The following is a 20259-nucleotide window of genomic DNA, read 5'->3' as shown; positions in this document are numbered from 1 at the left end:
ATGGACTACTGCACTGTGTGTTCCAGTGAGGATTGGGGCTCAAAGAACTGGCACTAAGATCCTACCCAGGCTGGTGTTTTTGATGTGAGTAATGCATGGCCTGTTTTTCTGCAGTCTGATACTTCTGTCAGGATACACATGAAATTACATAGACTAACTTGTTAACTTGCAAGTAAGGTAAAGTCTCAGACCCTTCACACTTTCTGCCTTAACATATATTCCATAAAATATTCTCTACAAACAAACAAAAGAACCTGTTCTACAAAACAGAATTAACAATATCAGTCTGAATAATATCCTTAGTATTTAGATTTGTTTCCTTCAAGATCTTGGTGTCTGTGGTTTTCGGTTTATGATACTATCCAAAACACAAACAAGCATCTATGGCTGTGGTAAAAATCAACAAACTGTGATTAAGCTGAAAGAGCATAAACTACCACATGTATATAATAATCATGCATGTATGCAATGACGTCTTCCACAGATTTGGGGGTTGCATAGGTGGCTGTGGTCAGTGGAGCATTCCTAACCACTTCTGGTTAGGTGCTGTCCCATTGGAATTGATTTTTGCTCAAATAAGTCATAAAATACTTAATGTACCTTAGTTTATCTTTTAACCATACAAACCTGTTAATTGCATTCCTTGGTTTATTAAAAAAAAAAAGACATTGCTGCTGTGGGTTTGATTGTCTTCAATCAGTATCAGTTCTTAGTTTCTCTCATTTTGAAAATACACGTTCCTCAGTAGGCAGGGGAACAGGTTTGCCTTTCTAAACAACAAATATTTCATTAAGAAATACCAAGATATTTTTGAACAAGTAGAGAAAGCCCTATAGAACTCTACTTTACTTTCAAAATTGCTACTATCATTTACAAAGGGGCAGATGTTGTCTGAGAATGTTGTCTAAGAATATCAAAACAATGATGCCTATTTGAAATGTATTATTCTGTGTTGATAAAGCCAAGAGGATATTATCACTTGTGACATCTGAGCAGAAACAGTATAGCTATCATCATTTAAGATGATGGACTAGATAACTTCTAAGGTTTCTTTCTACTTTAAGAATATATTTAGTAATTGTGTGAGATAATAATACTTTCTGTTGCATCCATTTTGAAATTGTGCACAACACTGATTTTAAAGCATGGTTCCCTTTCAGTCTCCCTATCACAATGAATGGTATCAATATCCATTAAGTTTTACCAACTTAGAAACCCGGCATCATTCTTTTTACCTCTCCTCTATAAATAGAATCCATCACTAAGCCCTTTGATGGATGCTCCAATTTATTCACATTTATTCATCTTCACCACACTAACCTCATGCAAGATATAATCATCTCTTACTTAAACTACTGAATTACTTCTATCTGAACTATAAACCGGACTCAGTCTTTAAGATCACAATTTGAGAAAATGCATTTTTAAAGCACCTATGCCAATCTTAGAAAAATAAACATGCTATAAATTCCCACTTCTTTCAGTACCTGCATATGTATGCCAACTAATGCCCAATTCTCATAATGTAATCTAAATAGTGTCCTCTAATATATCCTAATCCAAGCCATCATTTCTTCCTTTTTTTTTTTTTTTTTTTTTTTTTTTTTTTTTTTTTTGCTCTTCTTGATCTGGACACTGCAAAAGAAAAAGAAGTTTTGGGAGGGAAGCAGAAATTTTTCTGTGACTTCTTACCAAAAGTTCGTAAGGGTTAAATCTCTCTTTACCAAGAAATCTAATCTTCAGATATTTTAAAATTAATGTGAATATTCTGTTCTTCACGGTGGCCCTTTTGGATTAGCAAGTTACATTGTCAATGACTTTAAGCAACTACGATTTCCTAAATTTTATTGGGAAAAAAGTCCTCCATGTGTGTTTAAGCACTATCCTTTTGTATTAGTTCTTCAAAGGGCATATGTTATGAAAGTTCATTCTGAAATATCAAAAGTGACCATAAAATTTGCCATGGTCATACTTAATTCATCCCAGAAGTGATATGCTTTTGCCAAGTTAAAGTGATAATAGCATATCCTCCTTTTTTCTTCTCAGTGAATGACACTCTAGAGGATATGATTGTCCAGTGATGTCAAAGTCCCTGAGGCAGTGAAATGAACTTTATCACTCATATCTAATAGAGTCATTGAACTGTATTAAAATTAAACCTACATTTTACTTCCTGGAATAGACAGAGGATGAACAGAAACTGAGCTTCAATAATTCCAATTTTGGAAAAAAAAATAGTCTCTACTATTTCAAAAAGTTTTGGAGGGCAAATAAACTTAAGATATATTCTTTTTTAAAGAGATAAATCAAATGGGTTATTGCTGGGAACTCTTTTATTTATTTATTTATTTATTTATTTATTTTTTAACATTTATTTATTTTTGAGACAGAGAGAGACAGAGCATGAACGGGGGAGGGTCAGAGAGAGGGAGACACAGAATCTGAAACAGGCTCCAGGTTCCGAGCTGTCAGCACAGAGCCCGATGCGGGGCTCGGGCTCACGGACCGCGAGATCGTGACCTGAGCCGAAGTCGGCCGCTCAACCGACTGAGCCACCCAGGCGCCCCTGCTGGGAACTCTTTTAAACACTAAATTGTAGCTATCTAGTAAGTTAGGAGGTATAGCTTGCAGTTTCTTTCCCCTAACTGGTTTATTTTGTTTTGTTTTGTTCTGTTTTTAGTCAAACTTCTCCAGGATAAAGATTTTACTTCAAACACTCTTATGTAATTAAGTGTGGCCCTGTGACAAAATTTTGGCTAATAATTAAAGATAGAAATGTCAGATGTCAGCTGCTTGGAATTTCTTCAGTAGTTCACATGAGTGCTTTCTTGTTTTGTTTTAATTTTTTAATGCTTATTTATTTTTGAAGGAGAGAGAAAGAAAGAGACAGAGTGTGAGTCGGGGGAGGGGCAGAGAGAGAGGGTGACACAGAATCCAAAGCAGGCTCCAGGCTCTGAGCTGTCAGCACAGAGCCCAACGCAGGGCTCGAACCCACCGCAGGGCTCGAACCCACGAACCATGAGATCATGACCTGAGCCGAAGTTGGACACTCAACCGAGTAAGCTAACCAGTCCCCCAGTGCTTCCTTGTTTTATGTGTCTTTTCCTGGCTGCTACTGCTTTTATACAGATGTGGTGACTAAGTGCTAAAGCCTCCATATGTCCCAAATGGAAAACCAATAGAGCCTAAGTATATTGACAATGGAATGGAAGGATGCTGCGTATCTGGGGACTCCATGACACAGAGTTGCCATACCAGCCCTGGCATGCACACCTTCAGCCTTTATATGAAATAGTGATATACTTATATCATCTCTGGTTTATGACCCTTTAATTGTGGTGTTTCCACTAAACTCTAAACCCAGTGGATACAGTGACATTTCCTGGGAATAAAGATGTTCAGTCCAGTATAATATGCTATAAATTGCTTGTTACAAGTCTTTAACAAGGTAAGTACATAAATAGAAAATAAACATTCAGATACTTCTACAATGATTAACATTAATATGATGTTTTTATTGTATTTTACAAAAATATTCATCTGCATTAGATAAGAAAAATAATAGAGATCCTTATCACAGGTAATTTGAAACTATTAGGCAACATGTATTATGTGTATGTGTGTGTGCATGTGTGTGTGTAATTATTATTTCCACTTGCTAGTAAATATCTAATGGAGGACAGGCTTTATCTGAAGAGCTTAAAATTGTTTAACAGATATGAAGTCATTCTATGTCTGCTCTCAGTTTCTATTGGCCCTGAAAGATGATCAGGAACCCACTTTAGCTACTCTTGGAATTATATTTCTTGCACCAAACATATTCCAAAACCCAGGTATGAAAAATGTGCCAAGCATGTGTGTGAGTATTGAGACTCTTTAAAAAAAATTTTTTTTAATATTTACTTATTTTTGAGAGAGAGAGAGAGAGGAGAGAGAGAGAGAGAACAGGCATGAGTGGGGGAGGGGCAGAGAGCAAGGGAAACACAGAATCTGAAGTAGACTCCAGGCTCTGAGCTGTCAGCACAGGGCCCCATGCGGGGCTGGAACCCCTGAACCGTGAGATCATGACCTGAGCCGAAGTTGGGCACTCAGCTGACTGAGCCACCCAGGTACCCCAAGAGACTCTAACAGAGGTATTATGAGTATCTTTGTGCTAAAATCTTGGTCCTAAGAACATCGAAGTTCAGGATGTGAGGGCATAATGACAGGCCCAACTGTAGAGAAATATCTACCACTAAACAAGTTAACTTTGCCCCCCCCCAAAAAAAAGTCAATATAAATGACGGTTCTTGAATAACCCAAATGGATAGAGTTCAAGGTAAAACATTTTTCTAGAAGTGGAATGCAATTGCTGAAGGGCAGAGAAAGGAGGGTGGAGGAAGGGAAGGACAAGAATGAGGGAGGGAGAGAAAGTAGAGGGGATGGAATTTGTTATATTTTACATAGTTCCTACAAGTGTGTGGTGGGAGTGTGATGTCACACAGGAAGAAGTTTAAATGGGGCAATGGTTAATTTATTATTGTATCATACCATAGCAAAAAGGGGAATAAAATTTAAATGTAACAATCACCATTCTTCTACAAAAAAAAAATATTATTCCCCCCCCACACAAATAGCCTTTACAAAAAGGAAAAGAAAAGCAAGTGATGCCTGCATCACAAGCAAGATAATGTTCTTATTCCTTGTCTTCATGATTTTCCAGGCAACGTGCAATTCATTTCAAATTTGTGGTTTTATTTATTGCTCAATTTTGTTTTTTCTTATTTGCTATTGAAGATTGCTTTAGAAAGTCTATCAAATATACAACTTAATGGGTACTCCAGCTTCTGGTTTTATTGCTGACTATGAACAATACAGAAAAAAGAGAGAGAGAGAGAGAGAGAAAGAAACAGTTTTATTATTACCTACGGCCACTTAAAGATAAACCGTAGCTCAGTTATTAGGGGGAATTGGATGTCTTTTCCAATCAGATTTGGAGAGAATGGAATTCTTGAGGGTAAATAACATCTAAGTAAGAAAGAGGTATAAATATAATTAAATTACAATTCTCGAAACAAGTAAAACTGTGATGTTTCTCATGATATATTATACCTGACATATTTTAAAAGGAGTAAAGAGAAATAAAGTTTGTTTAAAACTTAAATAAACAATATACTTGTAACTATTGAATGTGTCTAATACAGCTAATGACTAATCTTTAGTATGTACTTACTGTATTTCAGGTATTGTATTAAATCACATTAAAGAGTAACAACCCCATTTCATAGATAGGGGCTTACTCTTATTTTATATGGCTTTCACGTAAATAAGTTTATGTTAAACATGGCGGGGGGAAGGGAGGAAAACAGAACAAAACTATATAGTAAGTAATAAAATAATAATAAACAACAATAACAAGAAAAATATTTTAAAAAGACAGAAATGAAAATGTAGAGGAGGAAAAGGTTTCCCTTGATCCTCTTAGGGTCCCTGGCTGTACCTGAAAATTAAATTTGTAAAGACAGATTTACAGGAGAAAAAAATATACATTTATTTAATTTATAAGTTTCATATGACGGGACATCTGGGTGGCTCAGTCCCTAGAGCGTCTGACTTCAGCTCAGGTCATGATCTCACACTCCATGAGTTCGAGCCCTGTGTCGGGCTCTGTGCTGACAGCTCAGAGCCTGGAGCCTGCTTCAGATTCTGTGTCTCCCTCTCTCTGCCCCTCCCCTACTCATGCTCTGTCTCTCTCTGTCTCAAAAATAAATGAAAACATTAAAAAATTTTATAAGTTTTATATGACATGGGAACCTTCGTAAAGAAATGAAAACCCAAAGAAACACTTAGACCTGTGCACTTTTATGTAGGTTTGATGAAGAGTAGACAGCTGTGAAGGAATAGGATAGGGTGAGGAGTATGAGATAATTGTAGCAAGTTTGGTCTGTTTATTTAGACTCTTCATGATGGTCTTTGTCTTCAAAGGTAAGGATTCTCCTTTCCTCCTGGTATAGGGAAGGCGCCTCTCATTTGAGAGATTTATGACCCGTTTCTGAAGAAAGAACAAGGGGCTGGGAGAGAAGGCCAGAGTGACTCAAACTCTCAAATTCCTTCAGCTGAAAATATTCAACATGCAAGTGTGCAATATGTTGGGGTAATGTGTCCTGGACCCCTTCAAAAATTATATTTATGCTAGTGTTAGGTATATATCGAATACTGGGAAATGTAACATTAGATTTTTTTTTAACTGAAATACAGCTGTAATATTGGCACTTCAATTACTCTCAGGCAATTACTATCTATACCTTTTTATGAAAGAATTTTAGGACTCTGAAAGGATGATCAGCTTTTCCTAATAAGCACTATACAACTAATCATATTTTAGCAAACTGAAAATATTAATGGCAATCTGCACCACTGTAAATACCAACAGCAATTGTAACACACATCTCAAGCTTGCTCTCCCTTTTGAACAGTACCTTTAAGAAACATCAGGATGACTGGGTGCCTGGGTGGTGTAGTTGGTTAAATGTCTAATTCTTGATTTTGGCTCAGGTCATGATCTCAAGTTTCCTGAGATTAAGCCCTCGTTGGGCTCTGGGTAGACAGCACGGGGCCTGCTTGGTGATCTCTCTCCCTGGCTGTCTGCCTCACCCACTCTCTCTCTCTCTCTCTCTCTCAAAAATAAAAACATATGTTGTCAAGATGACAACATCAGAAATAAAAAAAGAACTTAGAAAACCTATGGTATTCAAAAAGAGAAAATTTGGAAAATGCAACTGTATCTAGTCTGTAAATATTACAGCTGTTTCCAAAAGACTGCTGTTAGAATTTTCAAAATATAAGAGCTCATTTAATGCCTAATAATTTAGGGCAATCATCTTGACTTTTTCATTTCTTTTTTCTCTATCATATTAAATAAGAGATTTGAACAGAAGAAATCTTATTGTGAGTTCAGTACTGGAAGGAAGACTATATGAATGAATTTAATTTGCTGGTTAACATTAACAAGTAAATGTTAGAAATGGGCTTTCATTGGTCAAATTTGATATGTTTAAATTTTGTGAATTAACTAAAACATTTTAAAGACAACGCCCACCCTTGCAAAAAAAAAAAAAAAAAATTGCTGGACCTGTGGACTATACCTTAAAGATAGTATGTGAGGTTTTATCCTTATGATCCTGTGTTCATCCATTGGTATAGCAATAGTTTTAGTTTTCTGATACTATCAGAAGCTTAACTTACCTATTCCGGTTAACCTTTCATTCAGCTTTTCATCCACTCTACTCAGGAGGTTTAGGATTGTCTCTGAATTGTTCAACACTGACTGAATCATATTAATATTGAATAAATAGGGGACTAATGTTGTTGCATTTACCTGAGCCCTTTTTTCCTGAAAATCTTGTTGAGAGACCCTCCCCTCCTCTCTTGTGTTCTGAGAAATGGCTAACTGCAAGGGAGTGACTTTCCTGGCATATTTCAAGAATTAAAAACCTCCAGCCTTCAAATAAGACTCACTGTCCTCCTCCATAATCTCCTTATTTCCCTGTGAACCCTCCTTTTCCTCACTAGTCTTTTACAATGTCTTCATTAATGAATGTTCCTTCTGTTACAACAGCCCGAATAAAACCATCTAAGTAATTTGGTCTTTCACAGCACTTTTTAGATCGATAAAGTGAATAGAATTTGAGAAGTGGACATTAGGAAGGTTTGGATATGACAAGGAGAGATAATTTTTAATATTTATAATTATATTTTAATTTTTGACAGTTTACTTTCCTCTCTTTGATATTAGGAAGTTTTTCCTTTTTTTCCTTGACTCTACTACAAACAGGATTGCTTTCATAATGTATGAGGTTATTTGATGATCTAGTTATTTTCTTAGTTTATATATATATTTAAAAGGGTTTTTGTTTATTTGTGTTCTGATTCAGAGCTAGTGCTAATATTCACCTGGGTTCTATTAATATGCCTACATTTCTCAGAGAAAATAAATAAACTTTATGAAAAATGTATTTTTACAATTGCTTCTCTTAAAATGGTTGTATAATAAAAAAATTTTTTTAGTTTCTCTGTAAACATTTACTGTGCATACTTGTTATTACAGTTCAAGGGAGCTTTTATTTCTTTTGTTTTATTAACATTTATCAAGGATTAACTAAGGATTAGGCATTGGGCTAAATGGTTTAAGTTATTTTCACAATCCTCAATATTCTTACAGTGAGGAAATTCGGGAACAAAGAGGTTAGGTAATTTGCCCTACTCACATACATGGAGAAAGACAGAGCCTAGACAGAGCCTGAGTGACCTGAACCCCAGTTGTAACCTCTTAACCACTCAGAATACTTCCAGAATGTTTAAGGAAATGTTTTGTATGTTATCAAACTTACTACAAATTAAAAAAAAAAAAAATCTATCCGAATTAAACTAGTAAAAGGGAAGCTCGTTCACTAATTCCTGCTACTCTTATCCATAATTTATAGTTCCAAAGAAGAAAAGTAGACTGGTAAATGCATACAATGATTCTTTTTCTGACGGCCTTCCACGAGAGAAAGGCAGAAAAGATGAATCCTTTGGGATTCGGTTTGGGATTATTTCTGAGCCTTTGAAGAAAGGGCGAGCAGAAATACCTTCCTCCTACCAAGATTGAGCAGTGCTAGGTATGCAAGGAGATAAGCAGGAAGTGGTGAGAGAAAGCGCATCTCACTCCAAGACTATTTAGGATCCCTACGCATTACCTTTTGATACTTAGAAATAAGAGTGTCTTGGGTAAATTTTTCTTCATCTCCCCAAGCAGTTTGATATTACCTGATCAACGTCTTTTACATCTGATACTTAATCTCTCATAGCACTTTTCCCGGGTATTATTTGCTTTTAAATGCCTTTCTTCTCACTGTTCTGGATATAAAGAACCATTTGTTGTTTAAAATTATGCTTCCAACACCAATTTGGATTCTTGGCATTATAGAAGGGTTTCAATGAATATTTGACAGATGAATATATTGCATTATTAACATATTACATTTAACTTATCTTCACCCTATAAATTACAGAGAATCATATATTCCTTTTAACATAGATCTATAATTTCTATATGCTTACATAAGTTCAAGCCAGTTGAATAACTGAGATTTTTCTAAAAATTCCTGATTGTTTTCATTGGCGCTCTGTTTATTTTTATTTTTTTATTTTTTTTAACGTTTATTTATTTTTGAGACAGAGAGAGACAGAGCATGAACGGGGGAGGGTCAGAGAGAGGGAGACACAGAATCTGAAACAGGCTCCAGGCTCTGAGCTGTCAGCACAGAGCCTGACGCGGGGCTCGAACTCACGGACCGCGAGATCATGACCTGAGCCGAAGTCGGCCGCTTAGCCACTGAGCCACCCAGGCGCCCCATTGGCGCTCTGTTTAAATTAATAGCATAAAATATGAATAATAGCATTAGTCCAAAAAGGTTTTCAGTCCCTAAAATAATGTCTTTTTATGACCATAGATCTGATTAATTTTGGTTGTGAATGTAGATCTAGGAATGTGATATATATATATATATATATATATATATACCCTTTTTTTAAGTTTATTTATTTTGAGAGAAAGAGAGAGAGTGCGCGCATTCAAGTGAGTGGGGGAGGGGCAGAGAAAGAGGGAGAGAGAGAATCCCAAACAGGCTGCACACTGTCAGCAGGGAGCCCGACACTGGCTCCAACCCATGAACTGTGAGACTCTGACCTGAGCTGAAATTAAGAGTCGGACACTTCACTGACAAATGAACCACCCAGGTGCCCCAGTGATATATTTATTAAAGAAATATAATTTTATACACTAAACCATTTGATAATCAACAAATGCATAGAATATTAGACTAGCCATCCAAACAAAAATATTTTATGATTGATTAATCTGCTTCTCTATTCCTACTCTTCCAGGGAGTAAGTAGACACTGTTGATTTCCTAGGACTTAGAAACATTAATGTAGTGTCATTGTATGTTAAAATAAGGCACCTTTTTACCCTGAAAACACCTTTGCTTTCTTTTTACTACATTCTTTGGTATTACTTTGCTAGTTCAATTCAGTAGTCAAGCTTTTAGTCTCCATGGTTACTTTTGCAAATGTAATTTGGTGAGAAGATGAGAGTAAAAATCAATCAAGGCAGTACCTGGATGTGCAATTTAGCTATTCTCCCTAATGTGTACACTTCATAGCCTGTTTTCTACAGTCCTTTAGGAATTATCTTAATGTTTTAATTGAAATCAAACTACATTTAATATAATCCTTTTTTTCAGTATTTAAATTAAAAATAAATTTCCCCAATAAAAATAATAAAAATAAAAAATAATAAAAAATAAAAATAAATTCCCTGTAAGCATCTTCTATACCAGTTAAAATCTAAAGTTGCCATTTGTATCAGCCAATTATTGTACATTATTTGTATCTGGTAATAGAAGTGAGGTAAAGGAATGAGTTTTGGACTTTGAAGAAACATAGGCATTTAAGTATATATTATTTTTAAAAGTGTTGCAAGATTCTTTACTTCACTACACAGGATTCATTGTCTCACCACTTCGAAGAATGAAGAGGTGGACACAGAATAAAATGAGCAGCAGGCAAAAGCTTATTATAAGATTAGAAAGTAAGAATAGTATTGGGGTGCCTGGGTGGCTCAGTCAGTTGAGCGTCCTGATCTCTCATTTTGTGAGTTCAAGCCCTGTGTCCGGCTCTGTGCTGACGGCTCAGAGCCTGGAGTCTGCTTCAGATTCTCTGTCTCCTCTCTCTCTGTTCCTCCCCGACTCAGTCTCTCTGTCTCTCTCTCTCTCTCAAAAATAAGAGTAAAGATTTTTTAAAAAATTAGAAAGTAAGAATAGTATGAAAGCTCTCTGCAGAGAGGGGACACCAGCAGCTATAGGCAAGGGGCTGTGTTTTTTAGGGTTTGGGTTGGCCTCTCTACTTTCCCCTTGTTCCTTTTCAAGTTCTACCCTTACCAGCTGGTTAACTCTAAATGTCTAGTCATTCTTTTTTGATTGGCTCATTTCCATTGTACAAGGTGGTCTATGGCCATACTACTGTTCCTTGTGGGTCATGTGTTCTATGGTCTACTTATTTTTAGTCAGGTCTTCTGTTTGTCAAATTCCTGAGGGAAACCTGAGGGGAAGTCAGTGCTGTCTGTTACATTTTTAAGAGGAACTTTATGCCTGAGGGAGTTTGCTCGTGTTCAGAGTTTCCCAGAAGAAATGTTTTAAAATATGTGTTTTTCCCCACCCAGGGACCTTCAAGCCCTAGCCTCTCCCTTTCTGCTTACTGAATCCTATCTTTCCCTATCATAAAAGGACTTTGACATTTTTGTGTATGGGCATGAAGGATAAAGGATATGACAATTGTGAAATTCCAAACATTCATATCGTATCAAGTTGCAACTAGCATAGCATTATCTATATAGAATAAGAACACTTTACATTTTACTATAAGTAATCTAGTATCCATAAGTTGGGTTTTGAGCCAGTATGAGCCAATACTTATTTTCTCATAAGTATTATTTAATAAAATGAATTGTCATAGCTGTACTATGTAATTCTGTTCTTAGTTCTGTGATGGATACAGTATAATCTAAAAACAAAACTGTTATTTTGAATATTGAGGTAATGATGAATTATTAATACATATGAAAGTACTTTATAAACATGAAAAATATTTTTGCTTTTGAGTGAGTGTGCTCTATATGCAAAAAATACTGTTAGTGGTGGTTTTCTTCATGGAATAAAAAACTTTTAAAGGTAATAGTGTAGACAAACAATATTTTCCTTAAGTTTCTAAATTGAACTTTCAAAGTCTTGGTGCTTTAGTTATAAATCTCTGAAATAGTAACAGTCCCTCTTAAGGGAGCCCTTGATTAATATATACTTATATAAATTTAAGCACATTAAATTACCTTAAACGATCAATCCCATTTTGAACTTATTTAAATTCCCTCCAACATTTTAATCTTCATTCATAAATATAACAACACTTGTGTTTTAAGTGTGTGACGTAATTATCTTGAGACAGAAAACATTAAAACATTAGCCAACTCTAATAATACATTAAAATTATAAATTCAGTGGTTTAATTTTTAATATTCAAGTGTTGTCCATAATCTTCATCACATTTTCTTTTACCCTGCCACATAAAATTTATTTTTTGACTTTTTTAAAGATGCTTATTTATTTATTTTGAGAAAGAGAGAGAAAGAGAGCAGGCATGAGAGCCAGCACCAGCAGCAAAGGGCAGAAAAAGAGGGAGAGAGAATCTCAGGCAGTCTCTAAGCTGTCAGCTCAGGGTCCCATGTCGGGTTCAATCTCATGACCATGAGGTCATGACCTGAGTCAAACTCAAGAGTCAGATACTCAACTGATTGAGCCACCCGGGTGCCCCATTACCCTTCCACATAAAATTTAAAATCTCAAGTCAGTATTACTTCCTAAATCTTAATATTACTTACTAGGATCTTAAGGCCGTTGTAAAGAATTTCTAACGCATCAAAATCCATAAATACTGTTAAATTAATTAAAGAAGGAGTCCATTAGACTGAGATGGTTCTAATGCCCTGGTGGCCTACATAAGCAAATCAAAACATAAACCCGTAAATGGCTCTAGGTTATGAAATCAGAGTGCTAAGAACAACCAGTCACAAACAAAGCTTCAAGCTATAGTCAATGGAGTAATTTATTTTGTTTCTGTACCTTCTTTATGTAAGTCTTTCCCCTGGCTCCCTTAGGTGGAATGCTTTTAAACCACTTCTGGTTTGGTGCCGCCACAGTGAAATCTATTTTTGTTCAATTAACTCTTAAAGTATTTACTATGTCTCAGTTTATCTTTTAACACTACAAATATTTTAATTGTATCTCTCAGTTTAATGCAAAAGGCATTGCTGCTGTGGGTTTTTCTCCATCCTCTATATAAGAAGTCTAAGTCTCTTTGAAAATACAAGTTCCTCAGTAGGCAGGTAAATAGGTTTGCCCTTCTAGGTAAACTGGGGATTAGTTCCCAAACTAAAATTACCATCTCAAAAGAATCCAGGATTGGTAAGAATAACTGTGATTGATTATTACCCCAGAAATTTGGCTACATGAAACCAGAGACTACTGTCCTCTCCAGTCTCAGTAATACTGAAACAGATTATAAAATAATGGGGATAGTATAAATATATGACCTACTTTCTCTTGCATCTTCCTTTGTAAAAAATTGCAGCTTTTTGTAATTGGAACAGTCTGCTTATCATATACCCCGTTCACCTAGCTATTATTTCTCTGCTGGGTTTTGGGAGTAATCCAATAAGCAGCACCCTTCCCCATCTAGTTTCTATGCCAATTAAAAAAACAATTAGACAAAGAGAAAGCAGATGAGAACCAAAGCACTACTTTTCTTCCTGATAAAGTTTATACTGGAGTACATGGATCAATATGAGAACTGAGCAAGATTGCTAACTCCCTACTTGATAACTTCATTGACAAAACCAGAGGGGAAATAGAATTTGCAGAGAAATAATTACTTACATTAGTGTTTCTCAGAGTTTAACAAATCACACTAGATATTTTGTTAAAAAGCAGGATCTCATTTAGCAGCTTTGGCTGGATCCCAGATTTAGCATTTCTAACAAACTCCTAGGAAATAGTAAAGTTGCTTGTTCAGGGACTATACTTTGATTACTAAGGTCCTAGACTAAGCATCCAGAAACTTTTTCTGTAAAGGTACAGAAAGTAAATATTCTAGGCTTTGTAATTATATGGTCTCCATCACAACTAACTCTGCTGGTGTAGCTAGACAGTAACCACAGTAAATAGTGGAGGAGGCATGACTGTGTTTCAATAACACTGTATTTAGGGCTTCCTGGGTGGCTCAGTCTGTTAAGTATCCAAATTCGGCTCAGATCATGATCTCATGGTCCATGGGTTCAAGTCCTGACAGGGGCTCTGTGCTGACAGCTCAGAGTCTGGAGCCTACTTCAGACTCTGTGTCTCCCTCTCTTTTTGCCCCTCCCTGCTTACACTCTGTCTCTTGAAAACAAATCAGTGTTAAAAAAAAATCAATAACACTGTATTTATAGACACTGGAATTTGTGTTTTACATAATTTTCATGTGTGGTAGAATGGTAGTCTTCTGATTTTTTTCCCCCCAATCATTTAAAGACGTAAAAACTGAGGCGCCTAGGGGGCTCAGTCGGTTGAGTGTCTGACTTTGGCTCAGGTCATGATCTCACGGTTCATGAATTCAAGCTGCACATCGGGCTCTGTGCTGACAGCTTAGAGCCTGGAGCCTGCTTCAGATTCTGTGTCTCCCTCTCTCTCTGGTCTTCCCCTGCTCACACTCTGTCTCTCTGTCTCTGTCTCTCAAAAATAAACATTAAAACAAATAAAGGCATGAAAACCATTTTTAGTTTATAAGCCATAAGAAAACAAACAGTGTGCTGCACTTGGTCTGTGCCCTCTGGTTTGCAGACCCCTGTCAGAGATCATTACTTCACCCTGCCCTCACAGAGAAAAAGAACAAATCTGAAGTTAGACAAAAAACAACTGGAGGAAGATTATATTAATGTCAATTGTAAGGACAAATACAAATGTAAACAAAGAGGTTTAATTCTTTCTTTAAAATAAGGGAAGAGATTTTTCCTCCCCTCCTCTTTCTCAGAAAATTTACTTTAGAAAACTTGTAATTCTGAGTACTTTCTCCTCTCTTTGAATTTATACATAAAATTTTTCAAAACCTAGATGGGCCCTTTGCAACTTTATGACATAGGAATGAATGTCTTTCTCAAGGGCCTGGTGTAGCCAGCACGCAGAGGTGTGGGGGTACCTGGGTCCAGGGTCCCAGACAAGGCAGGTTCAGCCAGCCACTCGCTGCTGACAAAATCCAAGGCAGAGAAATTAGCAGTATTGAAACAAGAAAGGAAATTTATTTCAGCGAGGCCGACATCAGGAAGACTAGCGTCTCAAAGACTGTCTCCAAAATTCTGAAAATACTTCCAGGTTTATATAAGGAAAATGTGAGGCAGAAGTGGGTAGAAACGTGCAGGTAAACAGTGCAAGTCAAGTTGATCTTTGGGAGTCAATCAGAGGTGGGATGTTGCTGGTTCAGGGCAAGCTTGCTTGAGGGGATTGTATGGGTTGGCATCAGAGGATGCTTTGCCCTCAGAGTCTTTCATGAATCAAGAGACCACCTGGAAAGAAGAACCCAGCTAGAATGAGGTCAAAATGGAGGTAGCTGAAGTCCTCTTTCACTGAGGGGACCATCTCTTTGATATGTAATTATCATGGAAGACAACAGTCCTATCTCCTAGTTCCTGAAGGAAGGTAGGGGCCTAACTTCAGTGGGATGCTTGGTCCAGGTTGCAAAATTATCTGCTGTCATAAAGTTTGAGAAGTGTTCCTCCCTACCCCCCCCAGATAAAGCTAATTAACACAGATGCTTATCCCAATTACCCAGTAAAATTAGGTGAACTATGTGTGACAAATGGTTCTATCTAGTCTTTTTTTTTTAATGTTTATATTTATTTTTGAGACAGAGAGAGAGCACGAGCGGGGGAGGGGCAGAGAGAGAGGGAAACACAGAATCAGAAGCAGGCTCCAGGCTCTGAGCTGTCAGCACAGAGCCCGATGCATGGCTCGAACTCATCAACCGCGAGATCATGACCTGAGCTGGTCTGATGCTCAACTGACTGAGCCACCCACAGGTCCCTATCTAGTCTTCTTATTTGAGAACTATTTCTCTTTTTGCTTTTCTAATTTATTTTTATTTTTTTAATCTTCATTTATTTTTGAGAGACAGAGCATGAGTGGGGGAGGGGCAGAGAGAGAGGGAGACACAGAATCCAAAGCAGATTCAAGGCTCTGAGCTGTTAGCACGGAGTCCAATGTGGGTCTCAAATGCATGAACTGGGAGATCATGACCTGAGCCAAAGTCAGATTGTCAACCAACGGAGCCACCCAGGTACCCCAAAAAATACTGTTTATCTTGAAAATATGTGGTAACTGAGGCAAGGGAAACCAAAGCAAAAATAAACTATTGAGAGTTCATCAAAATAAAAAGCTCTGCCCAACAAAAGAAACAAGAAAATTGAAAGGCAACCTACAGAACGGGAGAAGATATTTGCAAATGACATATCCGATAAAGGGTTAGCATCCAAAATATAGAAAAAAAATTATAAAACTCAACACCCAAAAAACAAATAATCCACTTAAAAATGTGCAAAAGACATGAACAGACATTTCTCCAAAGAAGACATGCAGAGGAGATGAGAAGACAGACACATGAAGAGATGTTCATCATCGCTTACTATCACAGAAATGCAAATCAAAACTACAATGAGCTATCGACTCACACCTGTCAGAATGGCTAAAATCAACAAGAGAAGAAACAACAGGTGTTGGTGAGGATGTGGAGACAAAAGAACACTCATGGACTACTGGTGGGAATGCAAACTGGTCCAGCCACTGTGGAAACTAATCTGGAAGTTCCTCAAAAAGTTAAAAATAGAATTAGCCTATGGTCCAGCAACTGCACTACTGGGTCTTTGCCCAAAGAATACAAAACACTAATTCAAAGGGATACATGCACCACTATGTTTATATCAGCATTATTGACAATAGCCAAATTATAGAAGCATCCACTGATTGATGAATGGATAGAGAAGAGGGGGTATCTGCATACACAATGAAATTCAGCCACAAAAGGAATGAAATCTTGCCATTTGCAATGACATGGATGGAGCTTGAGAGTATACTAAGCAAAATAAGTCAGAAAAAGACAAATACCATATGATTTTACTCATATGTGGAATTTTAGAAACAAAACAAATGAGCCACAGGGACAATAAAGAGAGAGAGAGAGAGAGAGGCAAACGAAGAAACAGACTGTTAACTATAAGAACAAACTGATGGTTACCAGAGGGGAGGTGGATGAGGGCATGGCTTAAATAGTGCTGAGGATTAAGGAGTGCACTTTGGATGAGCACCACATGATGTATGGAAGAGATGAATCACTGTATTATTGTACACCTGGAACTAATATAACACTGTATGTTAATGAATTTAAAAAAAGAATTTACTCTAGAGAGATAAAAAACAATATACAAAATTTGTATGTCACAAAATATTAATTTTCCATATGAGACAACCATAGTCCTTAAGATGATACAATTCTAGGCCTTTTCAAATTATCTAGTAGTGTAATAGTGGAATATTTATAGGAAGAAGTCCTGTTAAACCTATGTAGGAAACAATAAAGTTGCCTTACAGAGGAAGAAAAATAATTTTTCCTTTATCTTTCTAGGCTCTTGGCTGAGAGTCCCCTGTAAAAAGAGAGATTAACAGGAGAAAAACAGAAGTTTAATAATCTATACACCTCCTGTACATGGGAGATACCTAGGAAAAGTGACTAACTCACCAAAATGACCCAACGTACCACCTTAAATACCATCACCAGGAAAAGATAAAAGGAGATGTTGGGGGTGGGAGCCAGTTATGGGAGGCTATCAAGTAAAGCATAGCAAACAAGGGTAAGGTTTTTAGGCAGATTTAGGTTGTTGCCTTCTTCGTTATGAGTTTGGGGATACCTGGGTGCCTCACTTGGTTAAATGTTCAGCTCTTGAGCAAGGATGGGGCTCTTGACTTTGGCTCAGGTCATGATCTCATGGTTCCTGAGTTCAAGCTCTGCATCTGGCTCTGCACTGGTAGTGTGGAGCCTGCTTGGGATTCTCTATATCCTTCCTCTCTGCCACTGCCCCACTTGCATACTCTGTCTCTCTCTCTTTCTCAAAATGAAGAAATAAACTTTGATAAAAAGGTTTCTAGGGGCACCTGGGTGGCTCAGTCACTTAAGAGTCAGACCCTTGATTTTGGCTCAGGTCATGACCTCATGCTTGTGGGATTGGGGCCCACATCAAGCCCTGCTTGGGATTCTCTCTGTCCTTCTCTGTCTTTCTCTCAAAATAAATAAATAAATAAATAAAAACTAAAAAAAAAATTCGACATCTTCAGTCATCCTCCTCTTTTAGTTATAGAGATGGAAACATTCTTACAAGTGGAAATTTCCCCTATACATGTAAATGTCCCTTACTGGAAAATTATTCTATACTCAATTTTCAGAGCTTTTCCTCTTTCTGTTGTTTCTTTAAAAATAACCAGCTCAAGGGGTACCTGGGTGGCTCAGTCTGTTAAGCATCCTACTTTGGCTCAGGCCATGATCTCACTGTGAGTTCCAGCCCCGCATCAGGCTCTGTGCCAACAGCTCAGAGCCTGGAGCCTGCTTTGGATTCTGTGTCTCCCTCCCTCTCTCTGCACCTCCCCACTCGTTCTCTGTCTCTCTCTCTCTCTCTCAAAAATAAAATAAAAACATAAAAAAATAAAAAAAATAACCAGCTCAAGCTAATCCTTATGCCAAAGAGGCAAATTCTCCCCTTCATGCCTAAAATATTGATTTTGATTCTCATTCCTCCTATTATTATACTGTAATTTTCCTCTCTTTTGAAATATTAAAAACACTATGACCAGGTTTAACAAATGACATAGACATGTTTATTATTATTATTATTTTTTGAAGTTTACGTATTTCTTTATTTTGAGGAAGAGAGAGGAAGATAGATAGTGCCTAGTAGGGGCAGAGAGAGAAGGAGAGAGAGAGAATACTAAACAGGCTCCATGTTATCAGCACAAAGCTAGATGTGGGGCTCGATCCCAGGAACTGTAACATCATGACCTGAGCTGAGATACAAAGTCTGACGCTTAACCAACTGAGCCACCCAGTTGCCCTGACATGGACATGTTTAAAAGAAGAATTTCCCAAAGCCACAAAACCTTAAATTTGTTATAGAAACATTTTAAGAAATGTTTATAGAAATATAAGACCATAGAAATTTATAGAAATATAAGACCATAGATATTTCAATATTACATTTTAGCCTATGTGTAAATGTTAATGTTTTTAGGGTTATTATTTATCACAGGTTTTAGCTGACTGGTTGCAAATTTTAATTTCATACATAGACTTGCTGGTTTATTCAAACCATAATATTATGTAATTAATAATTTAAATTCTTTATACTCTTTGACTAGCCAATATTTTTCAGGAGATTGCACGAATGCTTCTATTCTTATTCAGTCTCCTGTTCCAGTATTTAGGAGAAACTTACAAATGTCATCTCTTTGATTTTATTTTAACTGTAAGATTGATTGCATTTTATTGGCTTTTAATGTGCAACATAAAAAAATTCAGTACTGCCATGTTTGGAGATTTGGATGTGATTGCATACTTTATAAAGAATTTTGAACCATATTATGTATTCATATTCTCATTAACAGTCATCATTAAAATTGAAAATACTTGCAGAATATTCTAATACTTCATTGTGCTATTTATGAAAATGTTACACTTCAGGGATACCAATGTAATAAAAACATGGAATGGTATCTTAGAAAAACTAGCCTCATAGATGCTATTTTCTATACTTTATTTAAATATGCTTTATTAGCTAATTTTTTAAAAATGTTTTTAATGTTTATTTTTGAGAGAGACAGAGTATGAGTGGGGCAGGGGCAGAGAGTGAGGGAGACACAGAATCCGAGGCAAGCTCCAGGCTCTGAGCTGTCAGCACAGAGCCCAACACGGGGCTTGAACTCACCAACTGTGAGATCATGACCTGAGCCGAAATTGGACTCTCAACCAACTGAGCCACCCAGATGCCCCGAATGCTTTATTAATTCAAAGAGCCAAATAGTGAATCCTATTAGCAAAAATTTTACCTCAAGTGGCAATCGTTAGCAGAACTGATTTATCAATTGACAGAGTCAAGTTTCGAATCCTGGACTGGAGTCTTGGCAGAGTAGGTAATAAGTGCTGGGACTTATTTAGTATGTGACCTTGGAGGACAATTTCCTTTTCAGCAAATTGGCACAATTAAATCCAGTCTCCCTATTTCATATAGGCTTATCAGTTCATCATCCAAAGTGCTGTTCAATGTCATCATTTGATCAATTACTGTGTACCCTTACTCTGCAATATAAGCAGTCGCATAGGCTAATGTGATCTATATATAGAAAGTAGATGGTTGATGTAGCAAGTTTGCTTCAGGAAAATTCCTTATCAGGAAAGAATATAATAAAAATCTTGATTCATCAAATTTTAAATATGACCACCACAAAACTTTAGTGGTTAAAAAATAGACATACCTACTTTATCTTCTCCTCTATTCTTTAATTTCAAAACTAAGTTGTCTATTTTAGCTGGCTAATATTCTCTGTATGTTCTATGTCTT

This window comes from Panthera onca, chromosome A1 (assembly GCF_046562875.1).
Source record: "Panthera onca isolate mPanOnc1 chromosome A1, mPanOnc1 haplotype 2, whole genome shotgun sequence".
In the NCBI taxonomy this organism is placed as follows: Eukaryota; Metazoa; Chordata; class Mammalia; order Carnivora; family Felidae; genus Panthera; species Panthera onca.
The sequence above is the reverse complement of the archived record's forward strand: the minus strand, read 5'-3'. Positions refer to the sequence as shown.